Source organism: Sciurus carolinensis, chromosome 17 (genome assembly GCF_902686445.1).
Source record: "Sciurus carolinensis chromosome 17, mSciCar1.2, whole genome shotgun sequence".
Taxonomy (NCBI): Eukaryota; Metazoa; Chordata; class Mammalia; order Rodentia; family Sciuridae; genus Sciurus; species Sciurus carolinensis.
This window is the reverse complement of record NC_062229.1, coordinates 11,283,058-11,288,960: the sequence shown is the minus strand read 5'-3', so window position 1 is coordinate 11,288,960 and position 5,903 is coordinate 11,283,058. Positions and strand designations below refer to the sequence as shown.

The 5,903-nt window shown below is 38.6% G+C and overlaps 1 pseudogene; it reads right to left on the bottom strand.

Moving 5' to 3' along the window:
* Window positions 1–4,117: 4,117 nt before the first annotated feature.
* On the bottom strand, window positions 4,118–5,447 carry LOC124968036 (putative gustatory receptor clone PTE01; annotated as a pseudogene).
* Window positions 5,448–5,903: the final 456 nt, after the last annotated feature.

Here is a 5,903-nt window from a genome sequence, read left to right as displayed (position 1 = left end):
GAAAAAATACTAAACATAGCCGAACAGTTTCCTCATCTGTAAAATGAAGCAATAGTTATCTACAAAATAGATTTGTCAGTAGAAAGGTTTTTATTTTGAGTCTGTTATGTAGATTAGTCATTTTGGTCTCATATTTAGTATATTTACCTATGGGTATTTTGCAATATCCAGATACCATGGTCTCAGATAAAAAACAAACAATTTAATCAGAATAACTTCATGTCAATTTTTGATAATCTTTTCTTCCACCATACCAGGGAATTATTGCTTTGAAATGCTTTTGTCGAATAGAACACAGTTCCTTAATATTAACTCTTTGTACCATCAATAATACACAATATCTGTGCTAAAGTGTGGAATTTTGTATCTTCTTTGGACCAAATACTTTGTATTTATTGAATTGTCATCTGTGAAATATGAATTGTTGGTATCTCTACATGATTCCATTCTCTTGACACTCATACCCCAAAGAGAACTATTAATTGGTTAGCAGATTTTCCTGCCCATGATTCCATGTAAGTAATGATTTATATGCCTATGAAGAGTTCCTTAAAAACTTCCCTATAGGGTACCTAATGCTCATCTAGGTTATATCCAACACCACACGACTAGCTGACCCTGGAATGTGCTGGTTTATATCACCAAATGGTTCTACGTTTCCCTGTGGAGTACAAGCATCAACTTCAAATCCTCTCACTGATACTCAGCATTAACAGGAGCAGGACATCATTTAGTTTGGTAGTTTATTATTAGGAAAACTCTTTCAAAAATTTTGTGCCTTTCTTAATATCACATAAGTGAGAATTTCTAAACAATATGAGTTTGGGGGGGTAGATGTTCAACTTCAAGAATTGTAGAGTATTCAGTTTCATTAATAGCCATCTATGTTGTTATCCTGATATTGTTCACCACCTATATTGTCTTAATATGTACCAGCAAAAATGTCCCTGATGTCCATCAAGTGATAGTTTTTCTAATATTACTAATCAAGTGATTCTGTATTAGAAATATTACTTCCATTGGACTACAGGAAAATGGACAGTACTGTGGGACATGACTCAGGAAACCAACATTTTCTTCTCGAGTCACAGACCTGCTACAACATGCAGAAGGTGTGTCAGTTTTCTTTCTCCGTGCTCACACTGTTTAATGGATATTGAAAACAGCATGTATCTCCACAACTTGTGTGGCACATAAGCAAATGTTGGTTTCAAAAAAAAAAAAGAATTCAACCATTGAGGAAATAGTAAGTTTATTAATGAATCCAGTTGTTAATGGGCACTGGAGCATTGGAATGGGATAGACTTAGAATAGGTTGTACCCTAAGAACTAAGATCCACCTGGCCCCTTCTATTTGTACCTTTTATTCTTTTTTTCCTGTCATGGAAAATCTTTGCTATGATCTTTGGGTAATTAAGTGTTGTGGATGCTCTTAAATGAGATCATATAGCCCAGGTGTCCTTGACATAGGTGCAAGAAAAGCTATTTTGTTTTGTCTCTATTCCTACAGGACCTTCCTAAGAGGAATGTAAGTGCAGAGAGGAAAGCCCCAAGTGTGCTGAAGCCACAGTGTGTTGAAGACACAGTGTGCTGAAGCCACACTGATTGTGGCCAAGACTTGTGAATAAAGGAAGGGTTATTTTATTTTGATGTCTTTTTTTGTGCCAAACAAACCATAGTCTCTGGGGCATCAGAAGAAAAAGGGAATTAGTCATTTCTTTCCAGATACATCGCAGATACTCCTTATGTACAAAATAAAGTGTTACATTGCAGAATTAGGAAAACACTAATTTCATGTTCCAGAATATTTAATTAGATGATATGAAGATTAATATTATCATAACTATTGATAATACTAACTCATATTTTATACATTCACCACATAGAAATCATAAATGGAGAATCCATTATTTATTTAATGCTTACTCAATATTATTGTATAAAAGAGAAATCAATTCAGATCACAATGCTGAGTTTCACAGATACTGACAACCTGCCTTATTGTACAGAAACAGTAGGTGAAACCAAGAACATTAAAAACCATGTTGTCTAGGTTGGTTCCACAATCTAGCTATTGTGAATTGAGCTGCTATGAACATTGATGTGGTGGCATCTCTGTAGTATGCTGATTTTAAGTCCTTTGGGTATAGGCCGAGGAGTGGGATAGTTGGGTCAAATGCTGTTACATTCCAAGTTTTCTAAGGAATCTCCATACTGCTTTTCAGAGTGGTTGCACCAATTTGCAACCCTACCAGCAATTGTATGGGTGTACATTCTCCCCCACATACTAGGAAACCCCTACTGCTGCTTGTATTATTGATTAAAGAGACATTCTAATTGGGGTGAGATGAAATCTTAGGGTAGTTTTGATTTGCATTTCTCTCATTACTAGAGATGTTGAACATTTTTTCATATATCTGTTTAACAGATGAATGGATACAGAAACTGTGGTATATATACACAATGGAATATTATTCAGTCATAAAGAAGAATGAAATTATGGCATTTTCAGGTAAATGGATGGAGTTGGAGAATATCATGCTAAGTCAGATAAGCCAATCCCAAAAACAAAGATTGAATGATTTCTGTGATAAGGAGATGATGATACATAAAGTGGGTGGGAGGGAGGCAAGAATGGATGAAGGATGGATTACATAGAGGAAAATGAGGGGTGGGGAGGAGGTGGGTAGAAAGAAATATAACAAAATGAGACAAAAATTATTACATGTATGATTATGCTAATGGTGCAACTCTACTTTGTGTACGACCAGAGAAACAATAGTTGAACCCCATTTGTGTACAATGAATTAAAATTTAAAAAATAAAAAGTTATCAATCTCTGGGTCTGATTCACTAAACGTTTGCATTGTTGCCCAACCTTCAGAAAGTTGTAAACAGAGGTCCAGAGGTGTTATCCACAGTAACATCTCAGGTATAATCTTAAATATCTTCTAGTTTCCTGAGTTGGAATGAAATCAAAGACCTGGCAAGATGTCGCCTCTTGATATTGAACAGGCAGATATAAGAATGAATAATGTTGTGGTCTACTGCAAGACACATCTGAGCAGGGGCAAGAGAGTGGTTTGTGCTGTGCCATCCAATGCATATTCTGAGATCTTTCCCTATGGTCCCTGGATGTCCTGCCTATAAAAGATGCAGCTCATACCTTCAGCTGCTCCCCTGTGATCTACCAAAACTCCCAAAGTGGTGTGAGCAAAGGGGTCTTCCTGGAGTGACAGGGAAGTCACTACATCTGCTTGCATCATCAAGAGCACACCGTGCTCTGATTCTCCTGAAAAAATACTCTGTGCCTGTAATGAGAGAGCTCAATTCAAATGTGACAACACATTTTCTACCTAAGATCCTAGTAAAAGTTACATAGAAATATGGCACTGCTTCCATTTCAGTAAAATAATAAAAATGTGTCAGTGCGTGATGTAAGGGAAGACTGTGCAGAAGAAATAAACACACTACCAGCAACACATAGCTCATTGGCTGGCAGTTGGGAAACCCTGAGAAATGGTTCCCAATGTCATGATGGTGCTGTCCTTCTTGTCACCTTCATCAACTCTAGGACTGGTGAGGGAGCATTCTAAAGGTACTCCCATTCTAGGATCATGAATGAAATGTCTATGGCAAGTAGGTTGAGAATCAAAGGAAAGCAAAACTGGGACTGAGCCTTTTGGGACCCCCAAGCACAACCAAGGACCCAAACTAAACTGTCCTCTTAGCTGAAATATCATATATTGATATCCTCCCTTACAGCTACCCAAAGTGACCAATTTGTCTTTGTGATGAGGGAACGATGTGTCTGATAGTCCCTCCTCCATGGGTTATTTTCCTCAGAATCACTGCCTTACTCCAAATCTCTGCTGGGTCATGGGCAAGGAAATGCAGAAACAGCTTGCCTCCCTGTTGGGGACCCAAAGAAGCCTCAGGCTCTGTTCCCAAAAGTGAAACCCATGCCAGATCACAGGAGTTTATCTTATACAGGTAGCCATGAGCAGGTAGACAGCTGTGGAGTCACTGCCCTGGAAGCACCAATCTGAAGGGACAGAGGCACAGGTTGATTATTTACTATGATCTACCCTGAAGGAAGAATTCACAGAGTTCATGGTTAGCCAACGTGTTCCGTGGTATCCAGATCTTTAAGGGCATCCTAATAGGAATGAGGGAAGAAGAGGTGAACATGAGTGTCTACAATGACTGTGTTCCCTTCCTCTATTCAGAAGGAAGCTTATGTGTACTTATGTGTACTTATGTGTACTATTCATTCATTTCTTCTTCCTTGTTTTTAAAGACCAATTGCTTTTTATTTCCAATATTTATTGTGGTTTAAATTAGCCTTTGAGTCATTTGTACGTGCTATATCAATATCTTCAATTATGCTCCCTTTGTTGGACAACCATCAATCAACATGATCCACATGCAAATATTTTCATCTCCCCAAAATGAAACTTTGCACACAGTTAAAGCACACCCTATAACTCCAACCCCACAAACAAAGCCAACAAACTGCAAAAGTACTGTGCCCATGAGGCAGCATTCAGAGGGGCAGGTGTTTACTACTATGACTTCTCCCACCTGCATCCAACTGAGTGCCTCAGGTCCTGACATAGACTTTTCCACTGTTCAACATCCTTAGGGAATTTTTAATGTCCCTGTTCCTCAGGATGTAGATGAAGGGATTCAGCATGGGGGTGACAATTGTGTACATCACTGAGGAAGCCACACCCTTTCTGGAAGAATGTGAAACAGCTGACCGAAGGTACACTCCAACACTTGTTCCATAAAATAAGCAAAAAATCTGAGAGGTGAGACCCAAAGGTGGAGAAGGCTTTGTACTTCCCTCCTGGGGATGGAATTTGCAGAATGGAAGAAACAATCTTATAGTAAGAGAAGAGAATTACTGAGATGGGAAAAAGCCCAATCATGGCAGAAACAAAATATGTGAGTATGGTTTTGATGAAGGAATCAGAACAGTCAAGATTAAGGATTTGAGCAGGTTCACAGAAGAAATTATAAATGTCCACATTCTTGAAGTAGACAAACTGTAGCATGATCAGATTGTGCAACTGGGAGTCCAGAAGGCTAAGTAAAAGTGACACAAAAACAAAGAAGACACAGAGGTGAGGGTTCATAATAACTGTATAATGCAATGGGTGACAGATGGCCACATACCGGTCATAGGCCATCACAGTCAGAAGTAGGTCATCCATACATCAAAAAATGATAAGGAAAGACATCTGTGTCAGGGAGCCCACATAGGAGATGGCTCTTCGGTGAGTTAGGATGTCCACAATCATCTTTGGGACCATGGTGGAGATGAATCAGATGTCAGCCAAGGACAGGTTGGAGAGGAAGAAGTACAATGGGGTGTGAAGGTGGGGGTCAGAGTTGACAGCCAGGATGATGAGCAGGTTTCCAAGCACTGTGACCAGGTACATGGACAGGAACAGTCCAAAAAGGATGGGCTGTAGGTCTGGATCATTTGAGAGTCCCAGGAGACGGAATTCTGATATGCATGTTAAATTTTGTGTTTCTATATTGCTTGGACACCTTTCGCAAAATAAAAATAATAAATACTGTGGGCAAGAAGAAGTAAATTAATCCACCCAGTACTCTCTATATATTTGAATTCCTTTGGCAATGTTTCTCGTTTGTGACAATCCCAATCTTTGAACTATCTCGATTAGTGTTATTCACTTTCTTGTTTGCACACCTACTTGGAAGAGGTTCAGTTGAACACTGTTTAAAGATGAAGAACATTAGAGATTAGCAACTTCAGGATCACATTACAATATGACTATTCTTTTGAGAAAATAATAGAGAAGAAGTAAGTCTTCCTGCTTTCAGGGAAAAAAAAACATCATAAAGGAATTTAAGAAGCATTGAAATTTACC